This window comes from Schistocerca cancellata, chromosome 11 (genome assembly GCF_023864275.1).
Source record: "Schistocerca cancellata isolate TAMUIC-IGC-003103 chromosome 11, iqSchCanc2.1, whole genome shotgun sequence".
Taxonomy (NCBI): domain Eukaryota; kingdom Metazoa; phylum Arthropoda; class Insecta; order Orthoptera; family Acrididae; genus Schistocerca; species Schistocerca cancellata.
In genome coordinates this window covers 156,435,433-156,454,757 of record NC_064636.1, presented here as the reverse complement: position 1 = coordinate 156,454,757, position 19,325 = coordinate 156,435,433, and the positions used below count along the sequence as shown (strand labels likewise).

Here is a 19,325-nt window from a genome sequence, read left to right as displayed (position 1 = left end):
ACCAGTGAGCAGTTAAGTAATTAACAAGAGAATGAGCGTGCACAGATCGATATAACTGGCTTCAGACACAGTGAAAATTCTATTAAGGCATACTGTAGAAAATCCCTAAGTGATTCAGTATGTGAATGTGCATGCATAGCAGCTCAAGAACACCCTTTAAAAAGGAAAACCAGTAATTAGTAGTCAGAACCTACTTGTAGCAGTAAATAAATAACAGGTGAGAAAAGCTCAATTCATGACAACTTTAAAATAAGAAACACTTGAACAATTAAATCTGGTAAGCAGTAACTCACCCTGAGATGGAATAAATTTCTTTCACTCTCCACCTCACAAATGGTCAGTGAACGAACACAAAAAACATTCAGAGCTCAGTAACACTTGATGGTTTTACACGCTTTTGCTTGTTCCAGTCTCTGAGCATCAAATGTGCCTGTTACTTACCAACAGGCTATATTTTCACAAGTCTGGATGACATCTGAATGTGACGTGTGACTCACATAGAGATGATCAGCAAGTGACCATTCTAACAGTGCTCGACAGTATGTACAGTAAAGGCACTCGACCCAACAAACCCCCAAAAATCAAAATGTACAAAATTTTAGTACAAATTTCGAATAGTGATTTACATAACTTGAGTGAAGGCAGCCTATCGGTAGCCGGCAGCAGTGAATTCCCTAAGGCTGATATACAGAGGCAATGTTAACAGCCACAGCATGATGAGCATGCCCTGAGTCCAAGTCCAAAACAATCAAAGTGTGCCACAACAGTAGAAAACTGGAGCAGACTAAGGAGTATCTAAATTCCACTGTCATTCTCACTTAATACAACTGCACGGCCACGATAGTTGGGTAGATCAATGGACTCAGATGATTCTCATCAAAAACTCGGTCTATGGCTAAACATGGTCACACTTAAAACAGTATTCAGGATTACCAAATCATCGAATCCACTGCTGAACATGGGGAATTGAATAGCAATAACAAGCTTGTCTAGTTGCTAGACACTACCCTAACCCCTTCCAAGGCAATGCCACAAGGTATTAAGTCGTGCAACACAACTGAAATCGGGCAGTTTTTCAGATGAGAAAGCTTGTTGCATAATGTGACTTCCACATAGAAGAACAAATAGCAAATACAGATAGCCAAGACCACACCAATGTACTGTCTTTCATTAACACCTGTGCCTGCAATTATTAACTTGACAGAACTTTTGAAGGGCTATTAGTCACTCCATTCTGTCAATTGTGGCTGAATGGCAAATACTGTTGACGTACCCTGCGTGGCTCTTATCGTGCCCCATGGCGCCCCGAGCTCCAAGCCAAAGAAGTGACATCACCAGGTGCAGGATGGGAATTCAAAGAGGTAGCCCACCATGCCTCAGATAGTAATAATAATAAAATCATAATGATCATTGTTTGTACTAGTAAATTAATATTATTGTAGGCAGTTAATTAAAACAAAGATCAATTAATAAGATGCTGCTGTATTCTTTCTATCTTTTGCCCAGCATCTCTCTTCAAGGAATCTTCTTTGCGTACACCATTTTGCTTCATTATTTTGTCGATATACTCTTTCTGAAAGTTAAGTGGTCTACTTTGTTTCTATCAGTACGATGATTTCCAATAAAAAATTATTCTTTGGCTGCTAATTATCCAACATCCTCAACAGATCCCAATATCAGTTTAACGATTTTCTTCCTATGCTATCACTGTTTCATTTGTTCTCATTCCAGCACTTCCTTTGACATTATGCATTTTTCAGTCTTGATATGCTGGTGTTGTTCCATAAATAATCTTTCCAGAACTTTGTCTTCTTTTGAGATCAGCAAGTAAAACCCATAGTTCAGATCCACAGAATAGGACTGGTGTAGCCTGTAGCCTACTCTCTCTTTTTGTTCTGTTAGAAACGTGCTTGTCCCACCAAAAGGAATTCATGAAGTTAGAATAGTATTAAGTAGTGTGCCAATGTAGGGTGTGTGCGTTTAATAATTTTATCATAAATAAGCATTCAGTGCAACAAGGTTTCGATGTAACTGTTCTAGACATTTTATTATTCTGATCATAAAAGTAGTATGAGTGATGTGTCACTTGACAGTCCAGTTTCTGCTCCCTCACACAGTTGGTGTAAACTGTATTGTAATTTGATATGAACAACATTGATTTTATGAACAACATTGAAGTCATTGTTTCAGGTAGTAGCTGTGTTATTTTACTTCATTACACTATCATTATATGCATATGTAGATAATGAAGCTAGAAAATATGATTGAAAACAATAGCATAGGGAGAAGGCTGAAATGAAAGATCATAATGAATTTTCAAAGGCGTTGTCATTAATCAGTCTTACAATTTTTTGCTGCCTCCCATTGAAGTATACCATAGTTAACTCGTCACTCGGAATTTTGAACTCAAAAGAGAACAGTTAACAATAACTACTATTTAGTTATAAAGTAGTGTGATGGTTGGGGGTTTATCTGTGTGATAAATTTTATATAATATGGGAGGACTGTGACTGCTTAAAAGTACTTATTACAGTTTGTTATTTTTGCCACAGGCCCAAGATTATCCATGCAGCATGAATGTAAAAGAAGAGTTGGAGGAGGGTGTGAATAAAGAGGTAATTTTAGAATTTATATGACTACATGGAAGTAATCTTGTTGAGCTGTGGTGAAAATAATGAGATGGTAATCAATTGTGTGTGTATTCACTTTAGCAGTCCTGTTTTTACTTTAGGGTAAAGATAACAAGGGTTACAGTATTACAGTACGCTCCAGGTTGGAAACGAGGAAACCGGTAAAATAGAATATTTTGTTACACTTTACCCATATGGATTTAAACATTATCTTTGAGCAGGTGAAGTAGTTTAGCTTGTGAGTTTGTAGAATTGCTTCTTTACATTATAAGTACAAATAAAAATTAAATGAGATAGCATTGATGAAGTTATATGAAAATTGGTACCAAGTCCCAAGACTCAAGCTATGATTTCCTGTTTTAATGAGTAGTTTCCTTAATGGTTCCGTGTATGTAAACTCCAGCATTGGATGTTTTTATTCGCCATATGATACTGCTGTGACAGTTACAGAATCATTGAAGGAATATCTACACAAAGTAGTGCAGAAAAAGTAGGTGATCCTAACCTACTGAGTAGAGACTAAGATGTCTGTGCATACATTGCAATTGGTATAGACAGGCAGTCTTGTGAAGTACTGTAGAACAGTTTTCTGAAAGCTGTCGTAAGCTGTTAGTTTAACAGCCCACACAAAATTGAAATAGTTGAAATACTGCAACTATAAACAGGCTTGTCCTTACAGATGGTATTAGTACAGAGAGGGGCTAGTGATCATGATGCCAGCACAGCGACAGTGGTAAATGAAACTTCCTGGCAGATTAAAACTGTGTGCCGGACTGAGACTTGAACTCGGGACTTTTGCATTTCACAGGCAAGTACTCTACCATATGAGCTACCCAAGCACGACTCACGCCCCGTCCTCACAGCTTTACTTCTGCAAGGTTCGCAGGAGAGCTTCTGTAAAGCTTGGAAGGTAGGAGACTAAGTACTGGCAGATGTAAAGCTGTGAGGACGGGTCATGAGTGGTGCTTGGGTAGTTCAGATGGTAGAGCACTTGCCCGCGAAAGGCAAAGGTCCTGAGTTCGAGTCTTGGTCCGGCACACAGTTTTAATCTGCCAGGAAGTTTTATATCAGCGCACACTCCGCTGCAGAGTGAAAATCTCTTTCTGGATGGTAAATGAAGTTAATGAATCCTTTAAGAGGGCTAGGTGAATAGATTTGCTAGAAAGAGCAGGTAAGTAGTTGTTAACATCCCATTTAAACAATGAGAATGTCATTTACTTCCAATATGATTTACGTAGAGGAAGATGGACAAACACTAAACGGACTGTAAATCACATACTGAATAAGTATGTGGTGAGTAACTGGATTACAGACAGAAAAGACCCACTGTGGTTTAATGTCAGAATCGGAAAACACTGAGGAAGCAGACTGTTGTACTCTCAGTTCAAAAAAGTATGCACGGTGGTGACAGGCAAGTACTAATGGAAATTCTTCTGTCTGTAAAAAGATCTATGCGTGAAGCATACAACTACCACCATCATACATGAGCAACAGACTTTACAGAGAACATGAGACATTTCTGGTCAAAGACTTCTATCCAGGCAGTCATTGACCAGTCTGGTGTGGCTTTGGAGGAAAGCAGAAGGTGGTCACTAACCCCTCTCTGTATTTAGTTATCAAGTTTGTGCAGGAGGATCATACCAACACATTGTTGTTTCACTGTCACACTGACTTCTGTATCAGGAACATAGTAATAGGATCCCTGGAGTAGAGAAGCAACTGGAAGAGTTGAAAACAAAATAGTTGCCATGTCCAAACAGAATCACAAATGATTTGTCCAGAGAGTACTCTACAACATTTGCCTCTTACTTAGCTTGCATTTATTGCAAATCTCTCACCTAGTGCAAAAACCCAGGTAGCTGGGAAAAAGTTCAGGTGGCTTTTGTATGTAAGAATGGTAAAAGCATGTACCTGCAAAATTGCAGACCAATATCATAACACTTACTTGCTCCAGAGTTCCTGAAAATATCCTCAGTTCAAATATAATTAATTTCTTTAAGACAGAAAAGTTTTTATCCCCAAATCAGCATTGATTTTGTGCAATACTCATCTTGGTCTTCTATCAAATTACATACTGTGAACCATGGATGATGGGTAACAGGCTAGATTCCACAGTCCTATATTTGCAGAAAGCATTTGAACAGTTCACCACTGCATACTGTAAATAGAGGTATGAGCATATGGAATAGGTTCCCCGATATATGAATGGTGCAAAGACTTCTCAAGTAACAGAGGCCAGTACTTTGATCTCAACAGCAACTGTTTTTTCAGAGACAAGAGTATCATCAATAGCACCACAGAGAATGGTACCATATCTATATATGAAGTGATCTGATGAGCAGCATTCTGTGCCTGTTTGCTAATGGCATTGTGTGTGGGGAAGGATCATCACTAAGTGACTACGAGGATACAAAATGACTTGGACAAACTTTTTATGTGGTGTGATGAATGGCAAATGCAGAAATATTCAAGTAACTGTAGATGGGTAGGAAAAACAATCCCATAATGTTGTATACAACATCAGTACTCTACAGATTGAAGGTCTGGTCAATAAAATGTTTAGGTATAACATTGCAGGGGCCAGCCAGAATGGCCAAGCGGTTCAGGGCACTACAGTCTGGAACCGTGCGACCGCTACAGTTGCAGGTTCGAATCCTGCCTTGGGCATGGATGTGTGTGATGTCCTTGGGTTAGTTAGGTTTAAGTAGTTCTAAGTTCTAGGGGACTGATGACCTCAGAAATTAAGTCCCATAGTGCTCAGAGCCATTTGAACCATAACATTGCAAAGTAATGTGAAGTGGAACAAGCACATAAGGATGGTAGTAGGATGGGGAATGATCAACTTTTTTTTGTATTTGGGAAACTGTGGTTCATTTGTAAGGGACACTACATATAGAACACCATAGAAGTGCCTAGTAGTAGTAATTGTTGTTGCTGTGGTAATAGATGCCATCCACGATGCACCGTTTGGTGGCTTGCACAGTTTTAATGCAAACGTACATTCACAGCAGCCAGAAAGAAGATAATCAAGCTGCAGATTCCATGTGAAATGCATTCTCATGTTTTATAAGTTTGGAAAGCCCGTTTGTGAGGCTAATAAGTTGTTAACTGGCATATGTGACAGAGCCAAGGATCAGCCATCTGCTTGTGTCACGAAGAGAATACATGACAGAAAGGTAAACATAAAAATAAACTAGAGGTAAAGCTGTCATCACCCTGGAGGTTTTAAACACAGTAGTTCTTTACTACACACAGTCCTACTGACTACCATGTGCTGTTACCCTCTTTTCACATCTGAACTGATTTACCCAACTAGTTACAAAGTACCTGCTGTTCAATGATCAAGGACCTTTGGATTTGTAGTGTCACAATTACCCATTGAGCCACCAAGTACTAGAAAAAGGTAGAATCATTTAGCAGTAAAGTCCAGAGCTATAATCCTTATAATTCCATATGGAATGCACTCCAAAAGTAGATGATGAACACACCAGAGGTCACGTGACCATAAAGTGTAGTTAGCAGATTCAGTTACACAAAAAAACGGTGCTGAACTGACACCTTTCTGCCATCCGAATTGTTCATTTATGGAACAGTGGTTTGCACATGTATAGAAACAGGCAAAGGTCATTCCAGTTTGTAAGAAAATTCGCAGTAAATATGTCCAAAACTACAGACATACCTAGTTGGTGCAAAAATCTTCTTGAATGATTTTGTGATCCTGTATGATGCTCTTGAAAAAAAAATCAATTCATCTGCAAGAATGGAAATGGATCCCATAATTACTGGTCATGTGAAACTGTTTAGTCTGCTTCTCCACAGTGCTGCCACAATGTAGTCAGCCTGTAAAATGAGACCATAGTTCTGAAGCAGTATCTGTGGGAAAGCTAGCAAAGTTGATGTGCCTTTCAATGACTTAGTACTTCAGCTATGCAGTTAGTCATTACTTTATGCCTTAAATTATGTGAAAACAGTAAGATACATTAGAACTGAATGGTACAAATGGATAGATGTGATGTACATGCCATTACCACATTGTAAACTATACAAGTACCTTCTCTTGTGATGGTGTCCAACAGTCATAGCTAATCCACAAAACATATGGAATGAAAATGAATGTTTGCATAACTGCCTACTTATTTGTGGCAAAAAGTATTTTAAGTATAGTTATATATTTTGGCAATATAAGAATGTTATTGAGTCTGAGAATCCTACTTTCACTGCTGTTTGGGGGTTACCACCAATAGCATGCACTTTCATTTATTGCACAAATTTCACCCATATTCATTCTTGCCCTTCGTCTCCCCTCCACTCTTCTGATGCTACCATCCCACAGGTGTGTCATCTGTCTCTTCAGTGTACATTCCATGGCTTGCTAAATATTTCAAGGGTTTCTGCTCAATGTTTCAGCCAGCTTTGGTCCAAACATATTTTGAACATGACAACTTTCTTGGAGGGCATTATATTCAGGAACTACAAATACATCAAGAATTTACTGTTAACATGTTGATGGTAGTATGATCTTTACTTTGTATGCAGTCTGACTAGTGTGCATTCATCAGAGGACCTCAAACAACTGCCTAGCCTAAAAAACGCTTGCTTTGTGTAGTGCACCAATGACCCATCAAGTATTTCTACAATTCTCCACCTCATAATGCATTTCCAGCAGTCTGCAGCTTGGGCAGTCAGAGAATCAATGAAGCCTTTGGTTGAGACCCTCCACTCACACCAAACCAAAAGACTTGAATCAATTCTGGGAATGCTGATACAAACTGTGTGTGCTGCATGCACTCATGTGTGACACAGGGGCTCTTCGCCATTTGTGCTACCTCTCAATATAAACTGAAGGTGGCCTCAGAACCCAAATGATGGGTATCATTGGCACCAACATCAGCCACAACTTGTAGACAGCCACACCCTGTGTGTTTCGTAGCCACAGGTAGGACATTTTCCACATCTCAGATGAGGCTCCATGGCAGACATATTCAGTACACATAGGATTTCCAGTCCTGGATGCCATTTTCCTAAGGAGCTTCATAATGCGTTTGACGTTGGAGGTCCTGATTAACTAGAAAACTTCTCTCCAGTTGGGCCTGTCTGACCCTGATGAATGAACACCTGCCAGTCCACTCACAGGGTCAATGGGTGAGGCAGCCTCCACATCACTCTCTGCCTCAAACAGCGCTAACTGTTACGACCCATCCCTCACCATTTGGTGAGGACAACTCAGCCACATTGGGTACACCACAAGATGTCTTGACAACAGAGCCAGTGGGCAAAATAGGTGGCACCTGAGGCATCCTATGTGATGAGCCAGTTTCTCGGCCCCCATTACTACAATAGGCAGCAGCCTGAATGCTGCTGAATATGGCAAAACGCATCTTCAGCTGTTGGTGAACTGAGTCCAGCTCCTCCATCTGCACACAGTGTGCACACATTATATCCATTCCAGTACTACGATTCAAGAATTAACAGTAAAACAGACAGAGAAAGCTATTTATGTTGCTTGCTATTGTTCTGATGTTTCACCAGTGGAGGCTAATGCATTATTCCACTGTGTAGCTTTTCATTCAAAAGAATTAAGATCTGTGCAACAGGCCATGAATACACTTTAAAGTTACTAAAATATGGGATTGCACCTCTTTACTACAAAAGCATGGAAGGAATGTAATCATAAAACAAGAGCGAGAGGGAGAGCTACATATGAAGGGCTTATTTCAATAGTGGTACAAGTCCATTACCTCCACTTTTCTGACTATAATGCTTCTGAATTTAATGATCCAAACAAAGAGAAAGAAAGGTTCGTGTCTAGCAAGAAGCCATATGCTTGAATATATTTGTGGTATCTCAACTGCAGATTTTTCAGCACTCATTTAACTTTAGGACTCTGTATCTCAAGATGAACAAAAATGGACTTGTACCACTATTGAAATAAGCCCTTCATATGTAACTTGATTCTGAAACAACCCTGATTAAATCAGGGTATTGTTAGCAGTCAAATAATGTACGGGCTTCACCTTTGTTTCAAGTAACAGTAACCTAATGCATACATGCTAATTGATTGTGAGTGCTATGGGTGTTATTTCAGGCAGAATTTGGCTGCTCAATAATCCTACATTCAAGGAGCAGGGATTGTTGACTAAAGAAGGTCATGAAAGTTAGCCCGAGGTAAAGTTACATATTTTTGGTTAAACAGAAATGTAAGGAATCACTATCACTGCAAAATAAATTTTTATTCATATCTAATCTCAACATGTCAAATATGCATGTATTGTCTGTTCTTTTGGACATGTCCAAGGGTATAGACAGCATTTTGATCCTGCAGCCACAATGACTCAGAGACAAAGGAAGTAGAGGCATTAGTTGTCTGTGGGCATTAATTTACATCAATGGGGATGGTTGAAAATTTGTGCTGGACCAGGAATAGAACCCAAGTCTCATGTGGACTGGGCAGTTGCAGTGATAACTATGCCATCTGGACACAGTGGTCATCACATCTGCATGGTCTACTCTAGCATGCTTCCTGTCAGACCCAAATTCCGAACTTACTCACCACTGATGCAGTGCTCATGCTCATGATCCTCCTTACACATGGTGTCTCACTGGTTCCTGTAAGAGGTAGTGTGGTGTGCATCTACACTGAAAGGATCGTTGGCTGACATCACCTTAATTATATATGTGGTGTCCATTCTTTCACATATGTCGATGTATCGTCACATCCTGTTCCAACAATCTGAACATGTTTTCCTTACTGCAATCATTTGTCCAGCATCGTGGACATGAATGTGTAATATCAGCATTCCATGTTTGTGATCATTTCTAGGTAAAAACAATTGTCACAATATGGTATAATTTTGCTTGCTGGGATCAACCCACAACAATGGGGACAAACATTCAGCCAGTGTGATATTCCTCCTCTCACTGTGCCATTATGGTCAACACTCACTCATTGTGCAGCTTCATCAATGCATCTGAAAGGGGCAATAGTGCATACTGGGAGCATTAAGTGATTGACTACCGATACCTTGTATTTTCTACTGGTTTGAATAAAATATGCTTTCAGTAGGTAATTATGCATCCCCTACTGTGCTCTGCTGGTGTCACATACTGCAGTTTGAGCCTATGAGACAAGCTGTTGCTGGCCATTCAAAACAAACAAAAGACAACTCTGTAATAGACTGCACGAATCTATGCATTACAGTTTTGTAAATGTGAGGATACATCTCTGAAACTTACTCATTGTTGCTACATAGGGACCCTACCATTTTCCAGAGAATATGTAGTGGAGGTCACAAAACTAATGAAAGGTCTGATCTGAGTCTTAAACTCTGCTCAAAATTAGGTGATAGTAGTTCATCGACAGCTTGACTCTACAAATTAAAAGATGTTCTCTTGCCTCACTTACAAATGTTCATTGCCTCTTCAGCCAACAGCCAAAAAGTGAGCCTAGGATGTCCTCTGAGCCCAACCAACAGATTTTGTTGTTGCACATGAGCCTCAGTTCACAGCTGGCCAATAGAACTTACACCATATCTCATATGAGACAGTGGCAGATACAGAAAAACCTCAAGGAGGGCTCACTAAAGATATCTTGTGCTACCTTTACTTTTACTGTAATAAAAGCTAATCAAGTCATATGGAAAGTGTAAGAAAGTTTTATTTAAAGTGATTACACACATATACATGATATAAAAAAGTTAGAGTTGTGGTCCTGTACTTTAAATGATGAATTCTATGCACCTACTCTTTCTGACAAATTGGTTAATTACATTTTCAGCACGACAAGGAATGCCAGGATGAGTGTCCAACAGAGGTAAGCCATTTAGTCGATCCTCCTTCACTGTTGACCTCAGCCATGTCTTTGTACAACGCAGTGTTGAAAAACGTCTTTCTACTGCAGCAATAGATGTAGGTAGACAAATATATTTTACAGCGTGTGCAAAGTAGGATAGTCAGATATAGGATAGAGAGACAATGCTTGCATAACAAAAACACAATCATTAAGAGCATTTATGCTCGTTGCTTGTATTGAAGAGTCTGTCCCATTAGTCTATTTTTAATCACAAAGTGTGAGTCATCTTCAAAATACAGTAGTTTGGTTAAGCACCGATTTAGTTTGTGCGCAAGATCATTAGCATCATGTTCCAGTAATTGTGATGGAAAAAGGATGTTGAATTTAAAATGATAAGTATTTTCTTCAGCAAAACCTTCTCTCATGCCAGTCGTAATATGGTCCAGTGTTGGAATAGAAAGTTATTTTCTAATATGCCATAGAATCGTCATTATGATCGCATTATGATGAACGTCGAATCTAATTTTGCTTTTGCCATTGCCCGACGCCCAAGATATGGTCTTGTAAGATTTTGTTGACTGGATACCGTATTTACTCGAATCTAAGCCGCACTTTTTTTCCGGTTTTTGTAATCCAAAAAGCCGCCTGCGGCTTAGAATCGAGTGCAAAGCAAGTGGAAGTTCTGAAAAATGTTGGTGGGTGCCGCCACAACTAACTTCTGCCGCGAATATATGTAGCGGTACACAGGCATGCTTTGTAGGCACAAAGATAAATACTGGCACCAAAACCTCCGCGTCATAAAAAAAAAAGTGGAAGACGAGCTTTTTCTCTCCGCCCCGAGTTTCGACCACTGCATTTTCATATATTATCCATCGAAGTAAATACAAATTCTGTATTGTTCATCTTCGAATGTAGCAGAATTTCAATGTACTACAAAAATCAGACATGCAAGACTGTTTGGGATGTTTGTCAATATGGCCAACTCTACTTTCTGAATTTTTTCCTACCTCTGTGAAGAGATGGTTGCTAATAGGAACCTGATGAAATGTGAATCGCATGCAGTATTCTCTTCACCATAAGGTCAGAAATGAAGCAAGGCAACTGACTAGATTTTTAATTCTAAGATGACTCTAATTTCTGTGCAGAATTTGATGTACTAAAGAAGCGGCCGCAAAGATTTTCAAACGGAGAAACATTTTCGCCTAACTCTCGTTCAGAACATGTTCTATCATACGCAGTCTATTATTTGGTTCTTGTTGATCATTATCGAAGAAAGCAGCAGTGTAAGTAACAACAAATAGTAGTCACTTGCCATTGTTTCTCTAATGAGACGATTACTCTCTTTTTTTTAATTGTAAGCGGCGGTAGCGCGCACAAAAGCATGCCTTGCCGCGAGCAGCGACAGGCCGTAAACACGCACTATCTGAAGGCGACAAACAATGCGTGACACAGTACAGTAATGCATATTCAGCTTAGAGTGACGCAAACACCTATAACAAAGAAAACAGCACTTATCAGATCAAAGCAAAATAAGCAATCGATTGAAACCAGACGAAGCACGTGAAAAAGGAAGGGTACCCGTATAAATACGGATGGAGCTCCTGACGCATAGCAATGGCTACCTGGCAAAGCTTAACTGCTAAGCTTACGACTCGAACCAAACTACTGTAGCTGTATCGTCATTCATTCAACCTAAATTGTGTCTCGTATTACAATGGACCAACTTTGTTTCGATTTGGAGGTGCGGCCTAAAACTTTACTTTCCCCTTGAATTTCAAGTCTCAAATTTCCGGTGCGGCTTAGATTCTGGAATTTTTATTCCTTTATTTCGAGTCTCATTTTTCAGGTGCGGCTTAGATTCGAGTAAATACGGTATGTTATGCGCATGTCACGTAGTGTAAATAGATTGATAAGAAAGTCCCCTTTTCTCCACCTTCTCTACCCCCACCCTCTCCCCCACGCCCCCTGTCTCCCTGCCCCCGCGCCCCCTCGCCCCCTGTCTCCCTGCCCCCGCGCCCCCTGTCTCCCTGCCCCCGCGCCCCCTGTCTCCCTGCCCCCGCGCCCCCTGTCTCCCTGCCCCCGCGCCCCCTGTCTCCCTGCCCCCGCGCCCCCTGTCTCCCTGCCCCCGCGCCCCCTGTCTCCCTGCCCCCGCGCCCCCTGTCTCCCTGCCCCCGCGCCCCCTGTCTCCCTGCCCCCGCGCCCCCTGTCTCCCTGCCCCCGCGCCCCCTGTCTCCCTGCCCCCGCGCCCCCTGTCTCCCTGCCCCCGCGCCCCCTGTCTCCCTGCCCCCGCGCCCCCTGTCTCCCTGCCCCCGCGCCCCCTGTCTCCCTGCCCCCGCGCCCCCTGTCTCCCTGCCCCCGCGCCCCCTGTCTCCCTGCCCCCGCGCCCCCTGTCTCCCTGCCCCCGCGCCCCCTGTCTCCCTGACCCCTGTATGACTGTGCCATGTAGGAACAAGAGACAGATGCCCTGATACATCACTTTCTTGGTTTATCAGTTTCTTGAAGACCCATTAAAGGCTGGCGACCCTAATTTTTGTGTAAAGCAAGACCCCGAACTGAAACACCGTGCTGCTGGATCTGAGCGTAATGTAAGTTTTCACACAAGCACTGTATTGTGCAGGAAGTGTAGTAAGAAACTCTAGTTAGATGTGTTATTTGTAGGGTATTACCAATAGTATTTTAACAGCACTTGTAACATGCATATCTTTATGAACCATTACTGTTGCATTAATTTTTTATTGTGATTCTATGTAATGATTGCCTTAAGTACATATTTGGTGTAAACGGAGCAAGGAAGACTTCCTCTTGGAAGTAATTGTTAATCTTGTTACATCTCTGTGTCACAGTGCTGTAACATATGTGGAACTATGACATGTGATGGGTGTATATTCTGGAGTTCCCAGTCACTATTCACTGTAGTATTTACATCATTACTGAAATCCTGCTGTGGAATTCCTTATGATTTTCCTCCAGTACACATGACATAAATTTGCATTGTTCCCTAAAGAGCAGGCACTGAAAATACATGGTGATATGGCTAGAAGCTGTGTAAATAACATTAAATTTGGGTAATTTTGATGATAATGAGTGGAATGCCACATTCATTTGATTAATGACCAAAAATTCCTCTTGTTTATGGGTTTACTGTTGGAAGATTATTTGCATCTTTATATTATCAGAGTTTAATTTTGAAATGTTGCCACACACGTATATCAAATTTGTATATGGGAATACAACCATCTGATAGAGTAGGCCATAGTGCCTCTGAAATCAGAGTGGATTATGTGACAGCAATAGAAAGTAAAGTATGCCAAATAAGTACTGCACAATGGCTGATAGCAAAATCAGGGGCAATAGAACTGATTTTGATGCATTCTGACACACTCTCTTCACAATTGATAAGAATCTCTGCAAAGTTGGATGATACTAATGAGAAAATAATATTGAGAGCTGTCATATACACACAGAAGATAGCAAGCAGTTATAATTTGCAGATTGTGTTCTTCTTTCAGTCTGTTGAAGATCCATTGGGAATATCTTTGGCCTCTGATTTTATCAAGGAGGATCCTGAAGTAAATATAACGGAGAATACTGTAAGTATTTACGTCTCTGATGTATTGCATGTATTCAAGTAGTAAGTCTTTTGTTAAATGTGTAGAGCAAAAGATGCATTGCAGTGGAATTGTCACAGATTGTCAGTTCTTTGGAATTTGTTGCTGTTCGTAAGTGTAGAGTATTCTTGTACTCCTGCACTTGACTTTCATATCACCTCTTACATTCTGACTGTTTTAAATAGAAGTGGAAGGGGACTAGTGGCTGGTATAATCCTGTTCTCAGTAGCCCTTGTTGTTATCAACTACATTGTATAATGGTTGTCTGTAATGGTCGTGAAATTCACATTTAGATGAAGTGTAAGTTTTAATAGTGTAGGTGATTTGAAAAATATTCCTACTTTCAACAACTTCTGATAAATAGAATTCAAAAGAACACTGGCTGTTCTTATCTTTTGTGTGAATCATAATTATTCTTGAGTTTGCCCTAAAATTTTTTTGGGATTTAAAAAACAGAGATGAAATTTGTGGGTTCTAGATCAGCCCCGATATGTTGGCCACAACTTGTATATATTGTGGCAGCTTCTGTGGTACCTGTTGTATTACTTATAAAATTTTCATTAATAGAAAAACTCATAGATTTTAGTGAATGATTGTACATAGCTGAAGCCATGTATGGCCTCACCATTCGAGTCCTGGCAGATCTGAAGAAGAAAGATTATTTTTTTAAATATGCTTTATGACCTTGCTAAGGGAAGGAGAAGCTCACATTGATAAACATGTCACAAGAATGAAATTAGACAAATATTGGGAACATTCAACACACATTTGCGAAGGTTAGGTACTGGCTCACTCTTGATCTGATTGTTCATAAACAAACTTTCTGAAGTTATAAAGGATTTTTCAGGCCCTGAAATATTCGCTTCTTCAGACACTGGAATGTGTGGTGATTATACAAGCATACAGGTCTAGGATCCAAACTATCATGCTAGGGACAGCTCAGAGAGTATATAAAGGAGTGTAGCTGATTCACAGCTAACAGGCCAAGACTTAAATGTCACGGGGACTCATGTTATGCCATTTTAAACAAATGAAAGGGATGCATTGGCATCACAAGTAGACAGGACAGTAAGTGAAACAGTAGTAGTATTGTTCCACAAGAAGGATTTTACAGAAATGAGAATGCTGCACATAGTAGTCAGGGATGTGCATATGAGGAGTTCGGCTAAAACAGTGATCTGTAGGGTGTCCTAGGGCATAGCTGTAGTTGTCAAAGTGGCTGGTTTGTAGTTGGTGACCACTTACCATGAAAATACAAAAGGCCATACTGGCCTTCATATGCAGCCCAAGAGATCACAGGTCAAACAAGATGTCTCCATGGTACCAGGGCCAGAGGTTCAAGGATAGTGTCTACTGCATGGAGTGCTGCTCCCATAGCAAGTGTGAAGAACAGTGTGTTGCTGATTGTGTGGTCTGGAATACCATGTCATGTGGTTGGCACTGAAATCACTGATGTTGTACCCCACTTGTTACTTTGAAAATACGTAAATTAGATTAAACAGTGGTAGACACCTGAGAAATCTACGAATAGGATGTGTGACCATAACAGTGATGCTGAGTAGTACATGCAGTTGTGCAGTAAATATCTCAGCTCCGTCAGCTAGAGTGGACATGCAACCTTTGTGGTCTCGGGAGCATAAAATGCAAGAGCTTAATAATGATGCAGAAAAATAGGGCTGACCATTTTGATACTGACACATGGCCAGCAAGATTCTGTAGTAATTGCGGAATTGGGAATTTTATTAGGTAATTGCATGAGAAGCTAGAGCAAGATAGCAAATTAATACTTTGTTGGAGAAGCAGTTCAGTGCCAGGCTTCTACATCTGTTACTGGTAGGTTCAAACAACACACAAGTGTAACGGAGATCCTTCAGGAACTCAAATGAAATTCACAGAGGGAAGGTGATGTTCTTTCTAGAAACACTATTGAGAAAATTTAGAGAACTGCCATTTGAAGCTGACTGGTGAAAGATTTTGTTGTTTCCAACATACACAGCACATAATGACTATGAAGGTGAAATTTGAGAAGTCAGGGCTGATTGAGAGGCACATATACAGTCTTTTTCACTCGTATTTGTGAGTGGAATGGGAACGGAAATCACCAGCAGGGTTATGGGGTACCCTTTTTGATGTGCCATTAAGTGGATAGCAGAGTATAGATGTATGTGGAAATTCTAGGTAAAATAAGTATCTGACCAATGTAATAGGAGCAACAATGATCAACACCTTCAACCCATTACATGCAGTCTCCCATCCTTCATCAAAGACACCAACCACTTTCTCGAACGCCTGGAATCCTTACCCAATCCGTTACCCCCAGAAACCATCCTTGTAACCATTGATGCCACTTCCTTATACACAAATATCCCGCACGTCCAGGGCCTCGCTGTGATGGAGCACTTCCTTTCACACCGATCACCTGCCACCCTACCTTAAACATCTTTCCTCATTACCTTAGCCAGCTTCATCCTGACCCACAACTTCTTCACTTTTGAAAACCAGACATACCAACAATTAAAGGGAACAGCCATGGGTACCAGGATGGCCCCCTCGTATGCCAACCTATTCATGGGTCGCTTAGAGGAAGCCTTCTTGGTTACCCAGGCCTGCCAACCCAAAGTTTGGTACAGATTTATTGATGACATCTTCATGATCTGGACTCACAGTGAAGAGAGAACTCCAGAATTTCGTCTCCAACCTCAACTCCTTTGGTTCCATCAGATTCACCTGGTCCTACTCCAAATCCCATGGCACTTTCCTTGGTGTTGACCTTCACCTGTCCAATGGCCAGCCTCACACGTCCGTCCACATCAAACCCACCAACAAGCAACAGTACCTCCATTACGACAGCTGCCACCCATTCCACATCAAACGGTCCCTTCCCTACAGCCTAGGTCTTCGTGGCAAACGAATCTGCTCCAGTCCGGAATCCCTGAAGCATTACACCAACAACCTGACAACAGCTTTCGCATCCCGCAACTACCCTCCCGACCTGGTACAGAAGCAAATAACCAGAGCCACTTCCTCATCCTCTCAAACCCAGAACCTCCCACAGAAGAACCACAAAAGTGCCCCACTTGTGACAGGATACTTTCCGGGACTGGATCAGATTCTGAATGTGGCTCTCCAGCAGGGATACAACTTCCTCAAATCCTGCCCTGAAATGAGATCCATCCTTCAGGAAATCCTCCCCACTCCACCAAGAGTGTCTTTCTGCCGTCCACCTAAACTTCGTAACCTCTTAGTTCATCCCTATGAAATCCCCAAACCACCTTCCCTACCCTCTGGCTCCTACCCTTGTAACCGCCCCCGGTGTAAAACCTGTCCCATGCACCCTCCCACCACCACCTACTCCAGTCCTGTAACCCGGAAGGTGTACACAATCAAAGGCAGAGCCACGTGTGAAAGCACCCACGTGATCTACCAACTGACCTGCCTACACTGTGATGCATTATATGTGGGAATGACCAGCAACAAACTGTCCATTCGCATGAATGGACACAGGCAGACAGTGTTTGTTGGTAATGAGGATCACCCTGTGGCTAAACATGCCTTGGTGCACGGCCAGCACATCTTGGCGCAGTGTTACACTGTCCGGGTTATCTGGATACTTCCTACTAACACCAACCTATCCGAACTCCGGAGATGGGAACTTGCTCTTCAATATATCCTCTCTTCCCGTTATCCACCAGGCCTCAATCTCCGCTAATTTCAAGTTGCCGCCACTCATACCTCACCTGTCATTCAACAACATCTTTGCCTCTGCACTTCTGCCTCGACTGACATCTCTGCCCAAACTCTTTGTCTTTAAATATGTCTGCTTGTGTCTGTATATGTGTGGATGGATATGTGTGTGTGTGCGAGTGTGTACCCGTCCTTTTTTTCCCCCTAAGGTAAGTCTTTCCGCTCCCGGGACTGGAATGACTCCTTACCCTCTCCCTTAAAACCCACATCCTTTCGTCTTTCCCTCTCCTTCCCTCTTTCCTGATGAGGCAACAGTTTGTTGCGAAAGCTTGAATTTTGTGTGTATGTTTGTGTTCGTTTGTGTGTCTGTCGACCTGCCAGCACTTTCATTTGGTAAGCCACATCATCTTTGTTTTTAGATATAAATGTACATATACATACATACAAAATAATCTATTACTAGTTCCCTTAATTAGCCGTGCGAGTAGATTAGCACTAGTCACAAACAGCTGGTTGTCACTACACTTCACAGAGATAAATCCCTGTGGGAGCTTCTGCCTTAAGATTTGCAGTGTGGCTCATCCCACATCCATCCACGTCTTCATTTATGGAATGCAATGTGTAAATTAAAGAATGAATAAATTAATAACATTCACACCATATCTCTAGCCATGGCAGAGATTACAGTGTTGTAAGCAAATTTAATTTTCTGAAAAACATTGTGGAACATTCAATAATAGGTGCAACCCATCAAGACAAATTAAGATCATCATATTTCACTGAAAGAAGTTATACCTGTATAAGCAATTCCTCGAGGATGTTTATAATCATCAGATTTCACAAGACTATAACTTTATTTATTACAAAGGTACAGAATTGAGGTCAGATTTTTATTTCTATACATGCCTGCAAAGCCTTTATTTCCAAAGGAACCATATGATTTTCATGTTGCTCACATTTTGTGTGTGTGTGTGTGTGTGTGTGTGTGTGTGTGTGTGTGTGTGTGTGTGTGTGTGTTTCGTCATTTACTGATCACAAATATCAAAATCCTTTTCTACACATTTAAGCATCCAGACAATAGACTTGATCCACACATTTGCAAGCATGTCAGTTTAGGAAACTCAATGCTGTTCCCATGTAGCATCATAGTTCATCCAGTGTTATTGGTACACATAGGTGGAGCCTGTCACAAACACCAACCAATATAAAAAAGATACGATACTGTGAAATGAAGCAAATTTCATGGTCAGGTCTGCAGACCCTTTAGCTGATCAATGCTGGTTCCAATGCAGTGGTATACCATCCGTATGAGCAATTATATTTCTGATAATTTCCCATCTCTTCGGTTTTTTGACCATCTAAGTGTTTTCTAACATTGTCAACTTTCTTCAATTTGTTACAGAATTGCTCCTCTTCAGATGCAGTTCAGTGATAATCTCATCAAACTGTTCATCACATTACTTACGTTTAGTAATAACTCCTGATCACTACCAACAAATTTTCTGCCCCATATTGCACAGCACTTTACCCTTATTAATGTTGCAGCTACCAGTTAAAGTCATCCCTTGAAGACTCATTTTATAAGATGGAAAAGCAATGAGAAATGGCCTGCTA

The 19,325-nt window shown here is 41.0% G+C and overlaps 1 protein-coding gene and 1 long non-coding RNA gene across 2 annotated transcripts in view; one reads left to right on the top strand and one right to left on the bottom strand.

Annotated features, from left to right (window-relative positions):
• The window catches only part of LOC126108986 (uncharacterized), a 31,266-nt gene extending 18,266 nt beyond the window's left edge, over positions 1-13,000 (top strand). The window contains exons 3-4 of the long non-coding RNA XR_007523674.1: positions 2,553-2,615; positions 12,912-13,000. This is a non-coding gene — a long non-coding RNA (uncharacterized LOC126108986). The remainder of the gene's footprint in view (positions 1-2,552; positions 2,616-12,911) is intronic.
• The window catches only part of LOC126108982 (zinc finger protein 708-like), a 725,579-nt gene that overhangs the window by 127,006 nt on the left and 579,248 nt on the right, over positions 1-19,325 (bottom strand). The gene's annotated exons all lie outside the window — the stretch shown is intronic.